The 24,186-nt window shown below is 45.7% G+C and overlaps 1 protein-coding gene across 1 annotated transcript in view; it reads left to right on the top strand.

Moving 5' to 3' along the window:
* AGBL4 (ATP/GTP binding protein like 4) overlaps positions 1 to 24,186 on the top strand; it is a 2,274,308-nt gene that overhangs the window by 1,989,630 nt on the left and 260,492 nt on the right. The window lies entirely within an intron of this gene.

Raw genomic sequence — 24,186 nt, 5'->3', positions numbered from 1 at the left:
TCTGGTGTGACAGCAAGGCCCTAGATCCTCGCTCTTGTCCTACACAGACCCTGCTTGAATACCTTCTCCACTTGTCTGAGTCTGGTCTGAAGACCAACTCCGTAAGGGTTCACCTTAGTGCAATCAGTGCATACCATTACCAAGTGGAAGGTAAGCCGATCTCAGGACAGCCTTTAGTTGTTCGCTTCATGAGAGGTTTGCTTTTGTCAAAGCCCCCTGTCAAGCCTCCTACAGTGTCATGGGATCTCAATGTCGTTCTCACCCAGCTGATGAAACCTCCTTTCGAGCCACTGAATTCCTGCCATCCGAAGTACTTGACCTGGAAGGTCATTTTCTTGGTGGCAGTTACCTCGGCTCGTAGAGTCAGTGAGCTTCAGGCCCTGGTAGCCCAGGCCCCTTACACCAAATTTCATCACAACAGAGTAGTCCTCCGCACTCACCCTAAGTTTCTGCCAAAGGTTGTGTCGGAGTTCCATCTGAACCAGTCAATTGTCTTGCCAACATTCTTTCCCCGTCCTCATTCCTGCCCTGCTGAACGTCAGCTGCACACATTGGACTGCAAGAGAGCATTGGCCTTCTATCTGGAGCGGACACAGCCCCACAGACAGTCCGCCCAATTGTTTGTTTCTTTTGATCCCAACAAGAGGGGAGTGGCTGTAGGGAAACGCACCATATCCAATTGGCTAGCAGATTGCATTTCCTTCACTTACGCCCAGGCTGGGCTGGCTCTTGAGGGTCATGTCACGGCTCATAATGTTAGAGCCATGGCAGCGTCGGTAGCCCACTTGAAGTCAGCCACCATGGAGGAAATTTGCAAAGCTGCGACGTGGTCATCTGTCCACACATTCACATCACATTACTGCCTCCAGCAGGATACCCGACGTGACAGTCGGTTCGGGCAGTCAGTTCTTCAGAACCTGTTTGGGCTTTAGGATCCAACTCCACCCCCCGAGGGCCCTGTTTGTTCTGTTCCAGGCTACACTCTCAGTTAGTTGGTAAATTTTTTAGGTCAATCTCAGTTATGTCCTCGCCGTTGCGAGGCCCAATTGACCAATGTTGTTGTTTTGAGTGAGCCTGGGGGCTAGGGATACCCCATCAGTGAGAACAAGCAGCCTGCTTGTCCTCGGAGAAAGCGAATGCTACATACCTGTAGAAGGTATTCTCCGAGGACAGCAGGCTGATTGTTCTCACAAACCCGCCCGCCTCCCCTTTGGAGTTGTGTCTTCCCTTGAAGTGTATTGTCTTGCTACATACTGGACTGGCCGGCTCGAGCCGGTTTCGGGCGGGAAGACGGCCGCGCATGCGCGGTGCGCGCGGGCGCGCGAGGGCTAGCAAAGGACTTTGCTAGTGAAGTTTCCGATTGGAGGGGCTGCCGTGGACGTCACCCATCAGTGAGAACAATCAGCCTGCTGTCCTCGGAGAATACCTTCTACAGGTATGTAGCATTCGCTATATACTCCAAATACATATAAAATTGTCCACTGCAGATGTTCACCAGGATCCTATGCTAGTGGTCTGTAAAGGCAGAAAGGAAGTCAGTTCAGCGAGGAGTATATCTAAGAGAATTATATGGTCTACTATGTCAAATCTGAGAAACAAGCCCCGAAAACAAGAATGGATGAAGAACGACTGAAACAAGAGATAAACAGGTGATTTCAAAATATAAAGATCAATACAGACAGCCCCATTTTAAGGAAGGATGTAGAAGTCAGAATTGAGACATCCAGGTCAGGATGTCTCAAGTTTTAATAGTCTGTTATAACAGAATCTGTTGATGTGGAGGGTGTTCTAAAATACAGCAGAAATGGATGTTTATGGGCAAAGTACAGATGGTATAAACATCATAACATAAGTGTTGCCATATTGGGACAGACTGAAGGTCCATCAAGCACAGTATCCCGTTTCTAGCCGTGGCCAGTTGAGGTCACAAGTACCTGGCAAGATCCCAAAAAAATAAAACAGATTTTATGCTGGTTATCCAAGAATATGCAGTGGATTTTCTGAAATCCATCTTAATATTGGCTTTTGGACTTTTATTTTAGGAAATGAGCCAATCCTTTTTTTAAACCCTGCTAAGATAACTGCTTTTACTACATTCTTTGGCAATGAATTCCAGAGTTTAACTACAAGTTGAGTGAAGAGATATTTTTTCCAGTGCGATTTAAATTTTCTACTTAGGAGCTTCATTTTAGTCCTAGCATTTTTGGAAAGAATAAATTAGCAATTTACGTCTACCTGTTCCATTCCACTCAATATTTTATAGACCTCTATAATATCTCCCCTCAGCCATCTCTTCTCCAGGCTGAAGAGCTCTAGCCACTTTAGCCTTTCCTCATAGGGAAGTTTTCCTATCCCCATGATCATTTTCATCGCCCTTCTCTGTACCTTTTCTAATTCCGCTGTATCTTTTTTGAAATACGGTAACCAGAATTGCACACAGTATTTGAGGAGTGGTTGAAAACCAGCACATAAACTTGTTTGTCCCTGCACACACCTGTTTACATTGTAGAATACCAACATAAATGTGTATAGGCTGGTACATCGAACCTACATCTTTCCTAGCACTACCAGAGAGACCAGTTTGGCTTGGGGGGGGGAGGGGCAAATGCCACTGGGGGATTAAGGGGGTAACCTCCCCTAATCCATCCAGTGGAGTGCTGCTCAATAGCAGCTATTTACCAAATCTTAAACACTTTTGGTTGATTTTTTAGGACATAAACGTCTAGTTTTTTTTTTTGGTTACATTTGTACCCCGCGCTTTCCCACTCATGGCAGGCTCAATGCGGCGGGCAATGGAGGGTTAAGTGACTTGTCCAGAGTCACAAGGAGCTGCTGCTGTGCCTGAAGTGGGAATCGAACTTAGTTCCTCAGGACCACCCTAACCACTAGGCCACTCCTCCACTGTTGCTACTATTTGAGATTCTACGTGGAATGTTGCTATTCCACTAACAACATTACATGTAGAAGTCGGCCCTTGCAGATCACCAATGTGGCCGCACAGGCTTCTGCGAGTCTGACGTCCTGCACATATGTGCAGGACATCAGACTCACAGAAACAGAAGCCTGCGCAGCCTTCTACTTGGAATGTTGCTAGTGGGAATAGCAACATTCCATGTAGAATCTCCAATAGTATCTATTTTATTTTTGTTACATTTGTACCCTGTGCTTTCCCACTCATGGCAGGCTCAATGCAGCTTACATGGGGCAATGGAGGGTTAAGTGACTTGCCCAGAGTCACAAGGAGCTGCCTGTGTCTGAAGTGGGAATCGAACTTAGTTCCTCAGTTCCTCAGGACCAAAGTCCACCACCCTAACCACTAGGCCACTCCTCCACTCCAGTTCCCGTCTGAAATGGGGAATAAATGTCTTATCAACTTGCCACACCCTTGTCCCATCCAAAACAGACCATACCCCTTGCCATTTTTGCACGAACAAGGGTTTGAGACTTGCATAACCCTTGGGGATTTAGATATTTATGTAAGATAAACATTTAAGTGCCAGTTTACACATGTCTCAAATACAAATAGGGTTGTAAAATGAGGGCCAAAGAAACCAATTCATCCCATTATGTGGAAGTAGTTTGGTATTGGTATATTATTGTAACAGGACAGTATGACTTGAATGCAAGACCTCTAAGACTTGGGTACATGCCTCTATCTCTCAGGGGTGCAAACAAGTCTATTTTTCAGGATATCCACAGTGAAGTTTCAGCCAACAGGACAGTATGACTTGAATGCAAGACCTCTAAGACTTGGGTACATGCCTCTATCTCTCAGGGGTGCAAACAAGTCTATTTTTCAGGATATCCACAGTGAAGTTTCAGCCAACAGGACAGTATGACTTGAATGCAAGACCTCTAAGACTTGGGTACATGCCTCTATCTCTCAGGGGTGCAAACAAGTCTATTTTTCAGGATATCCACAGTGAAGTTTCAGCCAACAGGACAGTATGACTTGAATGCAAGACCTCTAAGACTTGGGTACATGCCTCTATCTCTCAGGGGTGCAAACAAGTCTATTTTTCAGGATATCCACAGTGAAGTTTCAGCCAACAGGACAGTATGACTTGAATGCAAGACCTCTAAGACTTGGGTACATGCCTCTATCTCTCAGGGGTGCAAACAAGTCTATTTTTCAGGATATCCACAGTGAAGTTTCAGCCAATACATCCACGTACATTTGATTGAAGAATGAAATGGGGTTTTTTTTTTTTGTAATTTTGGTTACTCTGGAAACCAGAGTTCTTTGGGAGTCATGATGATATGAGTTGGGCACCTGTGAATTACAGTGTCTCTATTTTCTGTGCTTTTACAGTAATACTTTCATTTGGAAAAATGAAGGGTTTCAGACTCCACTGTTTGTGTTAAAGGGAGTTGTGGGGGAAGAAAATGCTTAAATGCCTCTATTTAAATGTAAATTTTGACTTTTCACGTTTGACTAACTAGAATGTCTTATTTTATGGGGAAAAATACTGAAACGGACCAGAAAACCTTTTTTGTTTTGCCGATATGTATGTTCCACACAGTAACTCTGTTCTTATTACATTATGTATGTTTTTTTAACTGCTTATTTCCGAGAGAGAGAAAAAAAATCAGCATATAATTATGAAGAAAGTGAAAAGTGTTGTGCATGAAGGAAAGCACCATCCACTGATTTCTGGAGGACTTAAGCTTCTGAATAATGTTTAGTTGCAGGTAGACTGACCAGGTCATTAGGTACTAGCAGGGTCTGTCTTGATTTGGTAACGTCTAGCTTTGTATATGCTAGATTTCATAGTCCCGGTTATCCAAATTTGAAACAAATTTTCAAGTGCCTGTAAGCAGGAAAATAAATTCTGAAACAATCTGTGGATTTTATGTATCTTGTTACGCTAAAACACTCATGGGCTGACCACTGGATAATATGAACAGCTTCCCACATTGAATTCAAAATTATCAGTGTTTGTACAGTCAGCAGATTTTCTGCTTCTTTATCCATTAAACTACTACTAAGATCTTTGGGGGGGGGGGGGGGGGGAAGATATCAACGTAGGTTATAAGTACATAAGCATAAGAAATGCCACACTGGGAAAAGACCAAGGGTCCATCGAGCCCAGCATCCTGTCCACGACAGCGGCCAATCCAGGCCAAGGGCACCTGGCGAGCTTCCCAAACGTACAAACATTCTATACGTTATTCCTGGAATTGTGGATTTTTCCCAAGTCCATTTAGTATTGGTTTATGGACTTGTTCTTTAGGAAACCGTCTAACCCCTTTTTAAACTCTGCTAAGCTAACCGCCTTCACCACATTCTCTGGCAACGAATTCCAGAGTTTAATTACGCGTTGGGTGAAGAAAAATTAAGATGTGTTATTTTACTGTTAACTCCAGTTATTAGTGTCTAGGTCTTATTGTATAAAATAAGACCTGTGCTAAAATAGCATGAGTTAGGGGTGAAATAACCCATCTTATTGCTAGCCCACATTGATAACGTCTCCCCTTAGTGTGAAGACTTTCACTCTGGTAACCAGAGCTGGGCCGCTGAGATACAAAGTCGGGCATGGGGCAAGCACTCCCCGGGCACCGGCCCTCCCTGCCGCCACCACCCCCCGCGTGGGCCTGCTGTCGCTTCGCCCCCCCACATGGACCTGCCACCACTGCTCCCATCCCCCGGATCTTCTTGCTTGTCCTGAGTTGCAGGATGTTAACTCTGCTCTGCCCACAGGTCTTTCTTCCTGCCATGTCCCCTCCCATGTTTGTGGAAACAGGAAGTACTTCACACAGGAAATTGGACGAGACAGGAAGAAGGACCTGTGGCCAGCAAGGCCATAGGCGCCCCGTATAAGAGGCTTGGGGAGCCTAAGCCTCCCCAGCCCAATTGTGGACTTCCGTTTGCTATGCAGCCCGCCCCCCGCCCCACGTGTTTTGACCTTTTATTTCCGTGGCAGCGACGTCAATGAAGAAAAAGACTACAGGCTCGCCGCCAGCTTCTCCCTTCTCTCTGCACACAGTGTCCCGCCTTCTGCGGTGATGCATTTCCTGTTTCCGCGAGGGCGGGACACTGTGTGCAGAGAAAAGGGAGAAGCTGGTGGCGAGCCTGTAGTGTCTTTTTCTTCATTGACGTCGCTGCCAAGGAGCGTATGGAGGTAAGGTCCGCCCCCTTTAGCCTCCCCAAACAGTTGGGCTACCGACCGTCTATGAGCAAGGCAGAGTTAATGCGATAACGTGATAACCCAGCACTGCGGCACACAGGAGGAGCAGGACTCAGGAGACCAATCTAAGACATGCTGGCACTGGGTGGGCCCCCCTTGATGGCCGGGCCCTGGGGAATCTTGCCCCCCCTTCTCAGCAGTCCTGACCAGAGCTAATATTGTGATGTCATAATGCATTATTCCACCAATAGCTAAGAACCAACCTCATCAGTGATGTCACAATGGTCTGATTCCACTATACTTGGCTCACTTTTATTACATATAGCGGTGGTTTCGATTTCTGGAGACATTTATTTTTTCTTTTATTAAGGGTCAAAGTTATCAACATGGGCTGCCATTAAGATGTGTTATTTCCTTTCAATCCTAGTAATTAGTAACTAGGTCTCATTGCATAAAATGGGACTTATGACAAAATAGCAGAGATTGGTGGTAAAATAACATGTCTTAACAATAGCCGATGTTGATATGCCACTTCGATGTGTTGGTTTACTACTAACTCATGGTATTTTAGCACAGTCACATTTAATGCAATAGGATCTAGTTACTAATAACCAGGGTTAACAGTAAAATAACACTTCTTAACAGCAGCCCAGATCGATACCCCCCCCCTCGAATATATTTATCAATTCCAAGGAGATGAATGAGGTGGTTAGAAATACCACTGTCAACAAAAGTAGTTATGAATCAACTAGCAAGTGAAACACAATCAAAATCAGTAAGAAACCTCCCTGTATTTAGGTCCAGTTGTTGTGTTTCAGTAATAGTAATAGTACAGTAGTTGTAATGATGTTGGCTTTTTGACTTAGAACTTTCTTCCTGTTCCTTGTGAAGCATTATAAGTACATAAGTAATGCCATACTGGGAAAAGACCAAGGGTCCATCGAGCCCAGCATCCTGTCCACGACAGCGGCCAATCCAGGCCAAGGGCACCTGGCAAGCTTCCCAAACGTACAAACATTCTTTACATGTTATTCCTGGAATTTTGGAGTTTTCCAAGTCCGTTTAGTAGCGGTTTATGGACTTGTCCTTTAGGAAACCGTCCAACCCCTTTTTAAACTCTGCTAAGCTAACCGCCTTCACCACTTTCTCCGGCAACGAATTCCAGAGTTTAATTACACGTTGGGTGAAGAAACATTTTCTCCGATTTGTTTTAAATTTACTACACTGTAGTTTCATCGCATGCCCCCTAGTCCTAGTATTTTTGGAAAGTGTGAACAGACGCTTCACATCCACCTGTTCCACTCCACTCATTATTTTATATACCTCTATCATGTCTCCCCTCAGCCGTCTCTTCTCCAAGCTGTATAGCCCTAGCCTCCTTAGTCTTTCTTCATAGGGAAGTCGTCCCATCCCCGCTATCATTTTAGTTGCCCTTCGCTGCACCTTTTCCAATTCTACTATATCTTTCTTGAGATGCGGAGACCAGAATTGAACACAATACTCAAGGTGCGGTCGCACCATGGAGCGATACAACGGCATTATAACATCCTCACACCTGTTTTCCATACCTTTCCTGATAATACCCAACATTCTATTCGCTTTCTTAGCCGCAGCAGCACACTGAGCAGAAGGTTTCAGTGTGTTATCGACGACGACACCCAGATCCCTTTCTTGGTCCGTAACTCCTAACGTGGAACCTTGCATGACGTAGCTATAATTCGGGTTCTTTTTTCCCACATGCATCACCTTGCACTTGCTCACATTAAACATCATCTGCCATTTAGCCGCCCAGTCTCCCAGTCTCGTAAGGTCCTCTTGTAATTTTTCACAATCCTGTCGCGATTTAACGACTTTGAATAACTTTGTGTCATCAGCAAATTTAATTACCTCGCTAGTTACTCCCATCTCTAAATCATTTATAAATATATTAAAAAGCAGCGGTCCTAGCACGGACCCCTGAGGAACCCCACTAACTACCCTTCTCCATTGTGAATACTGCCCATTTAACCCCACTCTCTGTTTCCTATCCTTCAACCAGTTTTTAATCCACAATAGGACATTTCCTCCTATCCCATGACCCTCCAATTTCCTCTGTAGCCTTTCATGAGGTACCTTGTCAAACGCCTTTTGAAAATCCAGATACACAATATCAACTGACTCCCCTTTGTCCACATGTTTGTTCACTCCTTCAAAGAATTGAAGTAAATTGATCAGGCAAGATTTCCCCACACAAAAGCCATGCTGACTTGGTCTCAGTAATCCATGTCCTCGGATGTGCTCTGTAATTTTGTTTTTGATAATAGCCTCTAACATTTTCCCCGGCACCGACGTCAGACTCACCGGTCTATAATTTCCCGGATCTCCCCTGGAGGCTTTTTTAAAAATGGGCGTTACATTGGCCACCCTCCAATCTTCCGGTACCACGCTCGATTTTAAGGATAAGTTGCATATCACTAGCAGTAGCTCCGCAAGCTCGTTTTTCAGTTCTATCAGTACTCTAGGATGAATACCATCCGGTCCAGGAGATTTGCTACTCTTCAGTTTGCCGAACTGCCCCATTACGTCCTCCAGGTTTACTGTGAAGTCAGTAAGTTTCTCCGACTCGTCCGCTTGAAATACCATTTCCGACACCGGTATCCCACCCAAATCTTCCTCGGTGAAGACCGAAGCAAAGAATTCATTCAGTCTCTCCGCTACGTCTTTGTCTTCCTTGATCGCCCCTTTTACCCCTCGGTCATCCAGCGGCCCAACCGATTCTTTTGCCGGCTTCCTGCTTTTAATATACCGAAAAAATTTTTTACTATGTTTTTTTGCCTCTAATGCTATCTTTTTTTCATACTCCCTCTTGGCCTTCTTAATCTGCACCTTGCATTTGCTTTGACACTCCTTATGCTGTTTCTTGTTATTTTCAGACGGTTCCTTCTTCCATTTTCTGAAGGCATTTCTTTTAGCCCTAATAGCTTCCTTCACCTCACTTTTCAACCAGGCCGGGTGTCTTTTGGACTTCCGTCTTTCTTTTCTAATTCGCGGAATATGTATGGCCTGGGCCTCCAGGATGGTATTTTTGAACAGCGTCCACGCCTGTTGTACAGTTTTTACTCTCTCAGTTGCCCCCCTAAGTTTTTTTTTTTACCGTTCTTCTCATTTTATCATAGTCTCCTTTTTTAAAGTTAAACGCTAACGTATTTGACTTTCTGTGTACAGTTACTTCAAGGTTGATGTCAAAACTGATCATATTATGGTCACTGTTATCAAGCGGCCCCAGTACCATAACGTCCCTCACCAGATCATGCGCTCCACTAAGGACCAAGTCTAGAATTTTTCCTTCTCTCGTCGGCTCCTGCACCAGTTGCTCCATAAAGCTGTCCTTGATTTCATCAAGGAATTGTATCTCTGTAGCGTGTCCCGATGTTACATTTACCCAGTCTATATTTGGATAATTGAAGTCACCCATTATTATCCCATTGCCCATTTTGTTCGCGTCTCTGATTTCTTTTATCATTTGTTTACACTTTCTAACAATAATAGAACCAGGGGACACAAGATGAAATTAGAATGTGGTAGGTTTAAAACAAATCTGAGAAAGTTTTTCTTTACTCAGCGCGTAGTTAGATTCTGGAACACATTGCCGGAGAAGGTAGTGACGGCAGCTGGCCTTGCTGAGTTTAAAGGGGGTCTGGACAGATTCCTGAAGGAAAAGTCCATTGATCACTATTAAATTTTGGGTTTTTGCCAGGTTCTTGGGGCCTGCATTGGCCGCTGTCGGAGACAGAGTACTGGGCTTGATGGACCCTTGGTCTTTTCCCAGCGTAGCAGTGCTTATGTGCTTATGTACTGCTGTAATTGACTATTGCTTATGTTTGACTTATTCTTGCTGTATACCACCTTGAGTGAATTTCTTCAAAAAGGCAGTAAATAAATCCTAATAAATAATGATCAACTCTTTATTTAACAGACAACACCTTAGTGTTGTTGTTACATTTGTACTCCGCGCTTTCCCACTCATGGCAGGCTCAATGTGGCTTACATGGGGCAATGGAGGGTTAAGTGACTTGCCCAGAGTCACAAGGAGCTGCCTGTGGCTGAAGTGGAAATTGAACTCAGTTTCTCAGTTCCCCAGGACCAAAGTCCACCACCCTAACCACTACCAACTCTTGACGCGGGCAACTTGGTGTCGAGTTGAGCTTCTTTAGCCCTGACCTTTGATATTGTTTGTGACTAAAATAAACAGAAGTGTTTCACTATCATCTTTTGACTCCTTCGACTTGTGTTTTGGACCTTACTCTTTCTCTTGCTGCATAGGGCTTCCTGTATACACCACATGGCGATGAGCATCCAAATTGCTGCTGAAATTGAACGCAGAAAAATGCAAAGCGATGCACATTGGGAAGAATAATTCAAACCATTGTTACCTGATGCTAGGGTCCACCTTGAGGTCAGCACCCAAAAAAAAGATCTAGGTGTTGTTCTAAACAATACGCTGAAATCTTCTGCCCAGTGTTCGGTGGCAACCAAAAAAGCAAACAGGATGCTAGGAATTATTAGGAAAGGGGTGACAGATAAGTCGAAGAATACTATAATGCCTCTGTATGGTGCAACCTCACCTTGAGTATTGCGTTCAGTTCTGGTCGCATTATCTCCAAAAAGATAGAGCAGAATTAGAAAAGGTTCGAAGAAGTGCAACCAAAATGGTAAAGGGAATAGAACTTCCCTCATGTGAGGAAAGGCTAAAGAGGTTAGGGCTCTTCAGCTTAGAAAAGAGAAGGCTGAGGGGGGATATGATTGAGGTCTACAAAATCCTGAGTGGTATAGAATGCGTAGAAGTGAATTGATTGTTTACACCTTCAAAAAGTTCAAAGATTAGGGGTCACTCAATGAAGTCACATAGAAATACTTTTAAAACAAATAAGAGGACATATTTTTTTTACTCAATGAATAGTCAAGCTCTGGAACTTGTGGTAGCAGCAGTTAGTGTATATGGGTTTAAAAAAGGTTTGGACAAGTTCCTGGAGGAAAAGTCCATAGTTTGCTATTGATACAGACATGGGGGAACCACAGCTTACCCTGGGATTGGTAGCTTGGAATCTTGGTACTATTTGGGTTTCTGCCAGGTACTTGTGACCTGGATTGGCCACTGTTGCAAACAGGATACTGGGCTAGATGGACCTTTGGTCTGTCCCAGTGTGGCAACAGTTATGTACTTTTGTGCTTGGGATTCTGAATGGAATCTTGCTACTCTTTGGGGTTCCACATGAAATGTTGCTACACTTTGAAATTCTGCATGGAATCTTGTTAGTCTGTAGAATTCTAGAATCTTGCTATTCTTTGGGGTTCTACATGGAATTTTGCTACTATTGAGTACTTGTGACCTGGCTTGGCCACTGTTGCAAACAGGATACTGGGCTAGATGGACCATTGGTCTGACCCAGTGTGACTATTCTTATGTTCTTATGTTCTTAACTTGATACAACTGTCATCTTACCGCTATTTTTAGCATGTCTGAAATATGGTGTAACGCAGAAAACCAGAATGATTGCAAAGATGCACATAATGCTTCCAACTGCAAATTTTAAGGGGCTTTCAGTTGAAGCATTAAACTTTTAACTTGCGTTTCATAAAGATTTTGTTTCTGTTTTGAATTTGCATAAAAGTGACATTAAAATTTTCTGCAATTTTCATAATCATCTTTCTACGTCGCAGCAACAGTAAAGAAACCGTTTGGAAGTGAATGTTCATGTAAGTAATGAACATTAGCAAGCCCTTGAAAAAGTGAAGCCATAACAACTCAGATTTCATTTTCATGAATGTAAACATTTAAGGCAAGAATGGAATAAAAAACAAGTGTAACAGAAATTGTTCATATTTGCTGTACATTGTGTGATTTACTGTTTGAGCATGCTCTGGTTTTCAAAGAGTGAAACAGGGGCGTAGCCACGGGCGGGCCTGGATGGGCCCAGGCCCAGCCACTTTTGCTCCAGGCCCACCTACCCTAACTAGCCCCAACCAGTGGTGTAGCTCTCCCAAGCAAGGCTTCAATCTTTTCCTGCCTCTTCTGCCCACTCTCCCCGTCCACGTGATCTGGTCATTCTTACTGCCCTGAAGCGCCGTTCTCCCTCCAGCACCGGCGATTCCCATAGTCAGCCTTCTTCCAGCGTGCATCGTCGGGGCCTCTCCTTAGGCGCATCCCGCCTACTCTGCAACTTCCTGTTTTCCGCAAAGGTGGGACGCGCGCCAGAGGAGAGGCCCCGACAACGCACGCTGGCAGAAGGCTATGGGAATCGCCGGTGCTGGAGGGAGAATGGCACTTCAGGGCAGTAAAAATGACCAGACCATGTGGACGGGGAGAGCAGGCAGAAGACAGGGAGAAATGCAAAACTTGGGAGGGGATGGAGAAGGGAGAAAGCGCTGCCCAAGACCAGAGTGGAAATGCAACCCACTAACCCCAGACACAGCACTGTGCACACCTCTACCTGCCTACCTACTTATTGAGACCCATCACCAACAAATACCACTCACTCTCCTTACAGGCTTACTCTCCTTACTCTTCTTGAGGTGAGGAGTAGCCTAGTGGTTAGTGCAGCAGACTTTGATCCTGAGGAACTGAGATCGATTCCCACTGCAGCTCTTTGTGACTCTGAGCAAGTCACTTAGCCCTCCATTCCCCAGGTACAAATAAGTACCTGTATATACTATGTAAACCGCTTTGAATGTAGTTGCAAAATCCACAGAAAGGCGGTATATCAATTTCCCTTCCCTTTCCACCAGCGCATGGTCCTTACACACACAGCATCAGCAATCACTAACTCTCTCACCACCACCAAACAATGCAGTCACACACAGCAGCAGCACACAGCAATCACTCTCTCAATAAGGGCAAACACTCATGCCACACCCACTAAAGTCTCAAAACAGTCCTCACACACATAGCAACAGGACAAACAGAGCAACAAGGATAGACAGAAGGCACACAGGTAACGGTAAGGGGTTATAAAAGGAGGTGTGTGAGCTTGGGGATAGTGAGTGTTGAGGGAGGGGTGAATTACAGAGAAAGGAATGGTTGTGGCTGGGGGAGTTGAGACACAGAGGAGGCAAGTCAAGGAAGGTAAGGTTGACAAGATTCAGACTAGGGCAAACACACACACAGTAAGACAGCACTCAGCAACTCTTAACTTTCTATCAAGCTATCATTTCCTCCACTCTCCAACTCCACAAATTCGCAAATGGGTCTAATGACAACTTTGCTCTTACCCTAGAAGCTTTTATATCAGGTTTACTTCCGTACATTTTTCTTCCCACCAGTGGGAAAATGTTTTGCTATCCATTATAAGTTGGAGACGTTCGTTCCGTAAAACCGCTCATATCATGCCTCCGATATGCCCCTTCTGGAGACGTCCTGATCTAAATGTACTAGTGATTCAGACCGTCTTTTTTTTCCTTTGGTTTCATTATATGCTTTGGACGTTTTTTGCCACGAAATGCATCCATTTGCCTTTTGTGCCATTTTTGGGACGTTTTTCTCTTTCGAAAATGAGCCCCTTTATATATCTTAAAAAGAATAAATATGGCAGACTATGCAACTCAGATGTGCTTGCTGCTTTCTGAGGCAAAATTCAGTAACATAGCTGGGACTCGATCGGGCTCATTTTCGAAAGAGAAGGAAGCCCATCTTTCGACACAAATCGGAAGATGGACGTCCTTCTCACAGAAACGTCCAAATCAGTATAATCGAAAGCCAGTTTTGGACATCCCCAACTGCACTCCATCTCAGGGATGGCCAAAGTTCAAGGGGGCATGTCGGAGGCATAGCGAAGATGGAACTTGCATACCTAACACTTGGACATCCTTGACCCATAATGGAAAAAAAGAAGGATGTCCCTGACGAGCACTTGGACGTTTTCACCCAGACCCGTTTTTCTTACGACTAAGGCAGAAAACGGTGCCTGAAATGACCAGATGACCACCGGAGAGAATCGGGGATGATCTCCCATTACTCCCCCAGTGGTCACTAACCCCCTTCCACCTTTAAAAAAACATCTTTAAAAATATTTTGTGCCAGCCTCAGATGTCATACTCAGGTCCGTGACAGCAGTATGCAGGTCCATGGAGCAGTTTTAGTGGGTGCAGGGGACTTCAGGCAGGTGGACCCAGCTCCATTTCCCCCCCCCCCCCCCCCGTTACATTTGTGGAGGAAACAGCGAGCCCTCCAAAACCCACAGAAACCCACTGTACCCACATCTAGGTGTCCCCCTTCACCCGTAAGGGCTATGGTAGTGGTGTAACAGGTAGAGGGGGGGATGGGCCTGGTTCCGCCTGCCTGAAGTACACTGCACCCACTAAAACTGCTCCAGGGACCTGCATACTGCTGTGATGGACCTGAGTATGACATTTCAGGCTGGCATAGAGGCTGGCACAAAAGATTTTTAAAGATGTTTTTTGAGGGTGGGAGGGGGTTAGTGACCACTGGGGGAGTAAGGGGAGGTCATCCCCGATTCTCTCTGGTGGTCATCTGGTCAGTTCAGGCACCTTTTTGTGCCTTGGTCGTAAGAAAAACACGACCAGGTAAAGTCGTTCAAGTGCTCATCAAGGACGCCTTTTTTTCCCCATTGTGGGTCGAGGATGCCCATGTGTTAGGCACGCCCAAGTCCCGCCTTCGCTATGCTTCCGAGACGCCCCCGTGAATTTTGGTCGTCCCCACGACGGAAAGCAGTTGGGGACGCCCAAAATTGGCTTTTGATTATGCCGAAATGGGCGACCCTGTGAGAAGGACGCCCATCTTCCGATTTGTCTCGAAAGATGAATGTCCTTCTCTTTCGAAAATAAGCCTGTGAGTGTCTCTTTTTGAATTTGCTTAATAAAGAGAGAAAGGAAAAGAAAGAAGCTTCAAACAGAGGGTAACAGAAAAAAGAAAGCAAGAGAGAAAGATTTAAAAAACTGGCAGTGAGATCATAATTGAAAGCTGGTAAGGAACCAGAACAAGAGATTAAAGACTAAAGAGACACAAAATTTTACAAACGGAAATACAAGGGGCCCTGTTTACGAAGCCACACTAGCGCTTTTAGGGGCCCCTTTTGCTAAGCTGCATAGACGCCTTTGTGTGTCCAATGGATGTCAATTTGGAGTTACCGCCCAGCTACTGCGAGGCCCGGGAGGTAATTTTATTTTTTACGTGCATCTACTGCACATGCCGGAAAAAGGGCGGTAATCACCATTCTGCGTACATAGGCGATTACCGCACGGTTACCACATGAGACCTTACCGCTAAGTTGATAGTGTGAAAAGGGTCCACTGCTTCCCAGCAAGGTGGAGCCGTCCACCAGCCGTTTTTCCAGATCTCACCTCAATTGCAGACAGTGGCTGGGTCAAATGATTTTTACTGTCACAAACTTCAGTACATAGGTTATCCCCAAACAAACAGGTTCCAGCCACATAGGTTTTCAGTAAAGCAGGTAAATAAAGCAGGCTTCCAAATATATCAGGCTTCCAATAAAGCAGGTGAATAAAGCAGGCTTCCAAATAGGTCAGACTTCTGATAAAGCAGGTAAATGAAGCAGGTTTCCAAATAGATCAGGTTTTCAATAAAGCAGGTAAATAAAGCAGGTTTCCAAATACATCAGGCTTTCGATAAAGCAGGTTACTCTCACCTCCAACACCCTTCCAAACCCTCAGGAGCTGGCCATCCCTGCCTTGGAACTCTCCCACTCCACAGAGGCTTCTCCTCCCTCCTGGGATTCCTCTCCCCTCTGATCTACCCCTCCTTCCATATAATTCATCCAATCATCATCTTCCCTCTCCATGGGCCCCTCTCTATTCAAGCTGGGCCGCATGGTATATTGATTGCGTATCCAGGGGAACTGAGCTTCTTCCTTCCCCCTCCCCCTAGTGGGGGGCCGAAATTATAGGCTCAGCCTGGCTATCCCCCTGGCTCCCTCTGCCTCCCTCCTTGCAATGGCTTCTGGCACTTGTATTTCAGGGTCTAAATGCTTCATCCTAGCCCCCCTGGCAGTAGCCTTCTCACAATGGCTGGCAGTAAGGTCTCAGACCCAAAATGGACATGCACCAATTTTGATTTTGCTGCCTGGCCATTTTTGGCCAAAATAAAAAAGGTGCGCTGAAAAATGGACCCGTACGTACCCAAAATATGCACCTACACTAGCGCAGCCCATTTTTCGTCACACCTTAGTAAAAGGACACCTTAGTGTGAGCTAAAATTATTATTATTAGCATTTGTATAGCGCTACCTGATGCACGCAGCGCTGAAATAGTGCTCGCTAAACGCTGGAGTTGCACATATAATCCTATGGGTGACTTAGCATTTAGCGCGCGCTAGTAAGCAAGGCCCTAGGAAAGCAGAAAAAAAAAGAGTCAAAAAGATACATATTCCTGCAGTTGTACTGTAAAGGGGTCAGCTTCCTCCACTCTGGGTTGGGGCCAGCAGCCCTGTTAGGCTCACAGGTTTCCAGAAAAGAACCAGACTGCCATATGGACTTAAAACCAAAGTGATTTATTCTCAATTCAGTTCCACTCTCAAAATTGAAATGCAGTTCACCAACAGGGTTCAGGCCGGGTTCCAAACCCCAGCCAACATTCAGTTCCTTTATAGTTCAGGCCCACTTCCTTTGCACTACCTCCCCTCTCCCTCAGAAGGGCTCCGTCAAAGTTCAGCCTGCTGTTCTATGCATCCCAATAATTCAACCCTTTCACAAACAGTCTCTTCAAAGGAAACCACTGCTTAATGCCCCTGTCCTCTTCACAGCACCCAGGAGGACCCTGTGCCAAACAGAGCTGGCAACTTTCCTCCTACCTCACAGCACCACACCCCTGTGGCCTCTCACACTGCCTTCATGTGCTGGTCAGGGTTACATCTACATTCTCACACTCCATGGCAGCTTACTCTCCACCCCCCCCCCCCCCCCCCAGGAAGCTCCAGTGGCAGGCCCTTTCCGTCCTCCACCTACTCCATGGCAGCTTCACTCTCAATCAGTTTCCTCTCCCTCCTGATGGCTGGGAGCCACCCAGAAATGTCTCCCTCCTCTCACAGCTGGAGGGAATTATATACTGGCGATGCAGCAAAGGGACTGAGCTTCACCTCCCCTTCTCCCTCTAGTGGGGAAGGGAGTAACTGGCTCCCCTAGCACTGAGTCACTGCTCCCCCTGCTGGAGTTGGAAATCCGTTTCACCCTTAAGGGGCTACCCTCCTCTCTCCTGCTTGCAAGGGCTTCTGGGAACCGTAGTTCAGAGATTAGCTGCTTCTCTATGGGGCCCCGAGTGCTAGTTTTGTCACAGTACAGAGTACGTAAGCATGGGAAGTAGGTTGTGTAGTTGGTGGGGTGAACTGAGGAGTGAAGAACAATTTCCTTATTATTAGTATTTCTTTCATGTGGAAAACAGGCAACAAGGAGAAAGCGAGAAAAGTCCAATTGCAAGGAACATTCTTATTTTTTTCCGCTGTTCTGCTGTGCTACTGAGTGATTTCCATTTTGACTAAGAAGTAAAGAGAGATGCTTTTGTTGTTCTAGGCCTAGAAAATTGTTAGCACATCTTGCCAGGTACACTGGGTCAGCTCAGCTCACAGGTAATTACCGAGTTGCTATAAAAACTCTTCTGCAGTTCATAAGTACAAAGGAGACACTTCTGAGAATTAAGTAGCAAGATGACTTTTATTGGGCATCTGTTGAATCTTTCGCATTCTGCATCCAAATCAAAAAAATTATGAGTTTTTATATCAAAGAAGATGAACCTTGTAAGTCCCCCCAAAAGGCAGCTTAGAACAGCCTGAAATGTTACAGGCCTGCATTTATAATATCCAGCTGAGATTCTCAGACAAATTAAATGAGATTCACTTTTTCTAATTCATGGCTGTTGCTCACCGTATTTTAATTACTAGAAATTTGATAATGGGGAATAATTTCTCAGGAAAATTACAGAGAAATGTGGCAAATCTAAATTCTACCCAACAGAATACTCCAAGCTGCAAACTTTTATTCCGCGTCTTGATAAGACTTTGATTCATTCCCAGCCTGTGCACTAAACATTTTTCCAACAGATGCAGGAGAAGATGATCTCCAAAAGCTTTTCTTCACATTAAGCAATGCTTACATATAGAAATAAACTCGAATAAAATTGCACATCTGATATTTATCCACACACAAGTTTACCTGCATTAAGTGGAGGCATTCCACTTGATGCGAAGAAAGCTACGAGAATGGTATGGGATTTGCGTTACAAAACGTATGAGGAGAGACTTGCTGACCTGAACATGTATACTCTGGAAGAAAGGAGAAACAGGGGTGATATGATACAGACGTTCAAATATTTGAAATGTATTGATCCGCAAACGAACCTTTTCCGGAGATGCGAAGGCGGTAGAACGAGAGGACATGAAATGAGATTGAAGGGGGGCAGACTCAAGAAAAATGTCAGGAAGTATTTTTTCACAGAGAGCGTAGTGGATGCTTGGAATGCCCTCCCGCGGGAGGTGGTGGAAATGAAAACGGTAACGGAATTCAAACTTGCGTGGGATAAACATAAAGGAATCCTGTTCAGAAGAAATGGATTCTAAGGAGCTTAGCCAAGATCGGGCGGCAGAGCCGGTGGCGGGAGGCGGGGATGGTGCTGGGCAGACTTATACGGTCTGTGCCAGAGCCGGTGGTGGGAGGTGGGACTGGTGGTTGGGAGGCGGGGATAGTGCTGGGCAGACTTATACGGTCTGTGCCCTGAAAAGGACAGGTACAAATCAAGGTAAGGTATACACAAAAAGTAGCACATATGAGTTTATCTTGTTGGGCAGACTGGATGGACCATGCAGGTCTTTTTCTGCCGTCATCTACTATGTTACTATATTCCCATGGTGAGCTTGGGGAGGGGTTAGCACGTACTTACATAATTTTAAAAATATGCCATTTGCACATACATTTACCCTGAAAAATTGGGCATCTCACATGCCTGTCCCACATTTTCTTAAATTCTGACACAGTCCTCATCTCCACGATCTCCACCAGGAGGCCATTCCATGCATCCACCACCCTTTCCGTGAAGGAGTATTTTCTTAGATTCCTCCTAAGCCTATTTCCTTTCAACTTCTTCATATGCCCTCTCATTCCAGTGTTTTCCTTCAAATCAACTTATGCATCCAGCTTTTTCTACATAAGCACACAACTATGGAACGCACTACCAAAAGCCGTGAAAACAACTTATAACCACCTAAACTTCCAGAAATCGCTAACATAGTAACATAGTAGATGATGGCAGAAAAAGACCTGCACGGTCCATCCAGTCTGCCCAAGAAGATAAATTCATATGTGCTACTTTTTTTATTTGTACTGTCCTCTTCAGTGCACAGACTGTATAAGTCTGGCCAGCCCTATCCCCGCCTCCCAACCACCAACCCCGCCTCCCAACCACCAGCTCTGGCACAGACCGTATAAGTCTGCCCAGCACTATCCCTGCCACCCACCACCGGCTCTGGCACAGATCGTATAAGTCTGCCCAGCACTATCCCTGCCACCCACCACCGGCTCTGGCACAGACCGTATAAGTCTGCCCAGCACTATCCCCGCCGCCCAACCACCAGCCCCGGCACAGACCGTATAAGTCTGCCCAGCACTAGTCCCGCCTCCCAACCACCAGCCCCAGCACAGACCGTATAAGTCTGCCCAGCACCATCCCTGCCTCCCGCCACCGGCTCTGCCACCCAATCTCGGCTAAGCTCCTTAGGATCCATTCCTTCTGCACAGGATTCCTTTATGCTTATCCCACGCATGTTTGAATTCCGTTACCGTTTTCATTTCCACCACCTCCTGCGGGAGGGCATTCCAAGCATCCACAACCCTCTCTGTGAAAAAATACTTCCTGACATTTTTCTTGAGTCTGCCCCCCTTCAATCTCATTTCATGTCCTCTCGTTCTACCGCCTTCCCATCTCCGGAAAAGGTTCGTTTGCGGATTAATACCTTTCAAATATTTAAACGTCTGTATCATATCACCCCTGTTCCTCCTTTCCTCCAGGGTATACATGTTCAGGTCCGCAAGTCTCTCCTCATACGTCTTGTAACGCAAATCCCATACCAGTCCATACCACTAAAAAACCTACCTGTTCAAAAAAGCATACCCTACCGACCCTACTTAAATACCTGAACCCTGCAACACTACTAAACCAAAGAACGTAATGGACATAACTTAACTCTTCCACTATACGATTCCTAAAATGTTTGTTCCACGTGAACCTTATTCTACCATAACATCACTGTGTAACTGTTTATACCGGAATTGGCGAATGCCTTTACTGTACTATGTAAGCCACATTGAGCCTGCAAATAGGTGGGAAAATGTAGGATACAAATGTAACAAATAAATAAATTTGAAAAAGGCTCTCCTCCAGTAGAAAAACATTGGCACTTTGCATACTATGGAAGCATTCCTGGATCAGAGGAAGCAACAACACACATAGGGGCCCTTTTACTAAGCCATGTAAGCATCTACGCGCGCCCTACACGTGGCAAAATGGAGTTACCGCCCGGCTACCATATGGCTCTTGTGGTAATTTCATTTTTGGTACGTATCCGGTACGCGCATCCGAAAAATAATTTTTATTTTCAGATGCACACGTATTGGACGTGCGCCAAGTGGCATTTGATGCGCGTAGGTCATTACCACCCAGTTACCGCATGAGACTTTACCGCTAGCTCAATGGCTGGCGGTAAGGTCTCAGATCCAAAATAAGTGTGCGGCAATTTTCATTTTGATGCACGTCCATTTTTGGCAAAAATCTTTAAAAGGCAGTTTTTACGGGTGCGCTGAAAAATGGTTCTGTGTGCGCCCAAAACACACGTCTACACTACCGCAGGCCATTTTTCAGTGCGCCTGTGTAAAAGGACCCCTAAGCTTCACTAAAAAAGCGGCCTGCACTATCCCCAGCGCAGGGCTTTCCACTGGCTACAAAAACCTGAGAATTCAGGGCTGGTGCAATTTTCCAGCACGAGTAGCAGAAACGCGCCAAAAATGAAATTACCGCAAGGGCCACAGGGTAGCTGGACGGTAACTCAAAACTGACGCACGTTGGGCATGTGAAGGAGCCTACATGGTTTAGTAAAAGGGCCCCTTTGTTAATATTACAGATTGATTTCTAAGTCTTCCTTCAAACTTGATCTGTGAACTTATAGATGACAATCCCTATGCTCATTGCTGTTGTAGTTGTTTCTGTCAATTGCTTGTATGTACATTCAGGGGCGTAGCCAGACTTTGGCGGGAGGGGGTGCAGAGCCCGAGGTGAGGGGGCACATTTTAGCCCCCCCACCACTGACCCCCTGCCATTGCTGACCCCCCCACACCGCCACCACCACTGCCACCGTCAACTTTGACCCCCCCCTGCCAACGACCCTCTCGACCCCCCTCCTGCCGCCAACCCTCCCCCGCCGCTGCCGTCACCTACCTTTGCTGGCGGGGGACCCCAACCCCCACCAGCCGAGGTCCTCTTATTCCAGCACAAGGCTTCGTTCTGTTTCTGTTAGTCTGACGTCCTGCACTCTGTGAGTCTGACGTCCTACTCACAGAAACAGAACGAAGCCTTGCGCCGGAATAAGAGGACCTCGGCTGGCGGGGGTTGGGGTCCCCCGCCAGCTAAGGTAGCCAACGGTGGGGGAGGGTTGGCGGCGGGAGGGGGGGTCAAAAGGGTCATCGGCAGGGGGGTCCAGGGCCAAATCTACGGGGGCCCAGGCCCCCGTGGCCCCATGTACCTACGCTACTGAATCAGACTATACAATTGTTCATTGCTCGATTTATTCTGAACTCTGTTATTGTTACTGTAATTTTAAAATCTAATAAAAAAAAATCCTAGACTTAGAAAAGAAAGTGGTATATAACAATATATACCAATTAGACAATAAATAATGTTGTTAAAAAGATCTAATGTTGCCTTCTGAGTTTAACTCGAAGAATTATTTGTGTTACTTGCTTGTATAAACTAATTACAGAATGGAAATAAGATCTCACCTTATTTAATATGTATTATTCTTTTTATACAGTAGAAATAACATCAGTACAAGGCTTAGGACTAAATTTTCAAGGATGTGTTTGGCAGTTAGATAGTACAATAGAAATTAGATGGAGTACAGTCATATAATAAAAGTTATCATCCACTGACTGAACCCCAAACGATATACTTCATCCAAACAAGCCCATGGATCCAGAACATTGGGCTAGATTCAGGGGCCCTTTAACTAAGCTGCGTAAGAGTCTATGCGTGCCCAATGTGCGCCAAAATGGAGTTACCACGCGTGGCTCTTGCGTTAATTTCATTTTTGGTGCGCGTCCGATATGCATGTCTGAAAAATATTTTTTATTTTTGGACGCACGTATTGGACTCGCACCGAGTGGCATTTGACGCACATAGGTCATTACCGCCTGGTTACCACATGAGACTTTAACGCTAGGTCAATGGCTGGCGGTAAGGTCTCAGACTCAAAATGGACACACGGCAATTTTCATTTTGCCGCACGTCCATTTTCGGCAAAAATGTTAAAAAAGATATTTTTTGCAGGTGCCCTGAAAAATGATTCTGCACACGCCAAAAACACGCATCTACACTACTGCAGGCCATTCTTCATCGCATCTTAGTAAAAGGACCCCTCAGTAAACTGTACCTAAAAATTGGCGCCGAACCCCCCCCCCCCCACTTAAGCGTTCTTCTATAAACCATACCTAAAGTTCAGTGTGGTTTATACAATTACACTTAAGCGTTACGGTCGCATATAAATTTAGGCGTGAACATTTGTACCAATCAAAATGTGGTGTAAATGGCCATGCCTAAATTTACACACAGAGCAGCGTTATTCTGTAATTACGCAAGTAACTCAAAGCTATGCCCCTATTCTATCCCAGAATGCCCATGAAGGTCCCCTTTCCACGTCCTCTTTTTCGAGCCACTCATAAAGTTTAAGAACAGATCCCGTGCCTAACTTTATGAACGTAACAGGTAATTAAATCTAGTTAGTGCCAATAATCGCTTTTTAAAAAGTCAGTAATTGGCACTAATTGATTTGTTATCCTAATTAAATTGAACATACAAATTGGGTCCGTACCTAAATTTGTGTGCGCAGTTTTCGATGACTTTTACAGAATTAGGGGGATTGTGCATATTACCTTCTCATAATCAATCCCTATATTTTGTCTACTTATAACACATAAACATACTCAGCCGTGCTATAGGCGCACACACTTTTTAGCGTGCACCAGGGGCGTAGCCAGACTTCGGCAGGAGGGGGGTCCAGAGCCTGAGGTGAGGGGGAACATTTTAGCCCCCCCCCCCCCGGTGCCGCCGCTGCTTCCACCAACAACAACAACTTTGACCCCCCCCCTGCCGACGACCCTCTCGACCCCCCTCCCGTCGCCAACCTTTCCCCGCCGCCGCCTACCTTTGCTGGCAGGGGACCCCAACCCCCACCAGCCGAGGTCCTCTTCTTCCGGCGCAAGGCTTCGTTCTGTTTCTGAGTCTGACGTCCTCAGAAACAGAACGAAGCCTTGCGCCGGAAGAAGAGGACCTCGGCTGGCGGGGGTTGGGGCTCCCCCGCCAGCAAAGGTAGCCCACGGCGGCAGCGAAGGCGGGAGAGGGTTGACGGCGGGAGGGGGGGTCGAGAGGATCGTCGGCAGGGGGGTCCTGGGCAAAATCTACGGGGGCCCAGGCCCCCGTGGCCCCACGTAGCTACGCCACTGGCATTCACTAAAAATTAGCACGCGCTAATGCTAGAGACACCCATAGCGATAATTAGTGTGCACTAAAAAGTTAGGTCCTCTCTATTGCTGCTTGAATATTTTTACTGCTGTAATTGTTTATAGCTTATGTTTGAGTTTTTCGTGCTATATACTGCTTTGACTGGCTTCCTTCAAAACGGCAATAAACAAATCCTAATAAATAAATCAACAAATGAATAAAAAGTGGACTATTAACTAAGGTGACTCCATGCACATTCTACCTGCCTCCTCCCCCGAACATACCTACATGAGTTGCATAAAAAGATAAATTATCTTGTAACTGCACATGCTTTTACCCATGGGGTGATCTAACA

This window comes from Microcaecilia unicolor, chromosome 6 (assembly GCF_901765095.1).
Source record: "Microcaecilia unicolor chromosome 6, aMicUni1.1, whole genome shotgun sequence".
NCBI classification, from domain to species: domain Eukaryota; kingdom Metazoa; phylum Chordata; class Amphibia; order Gymnophiona; family Siphonopidae; genus Microcaecilia; species Microcaecilia unicolor.
The sequence above is the reverse complement of the archived record's forward strand: the minus strand, read 5'-3'. Positions and strand labels throughout refer to the sequence as shown.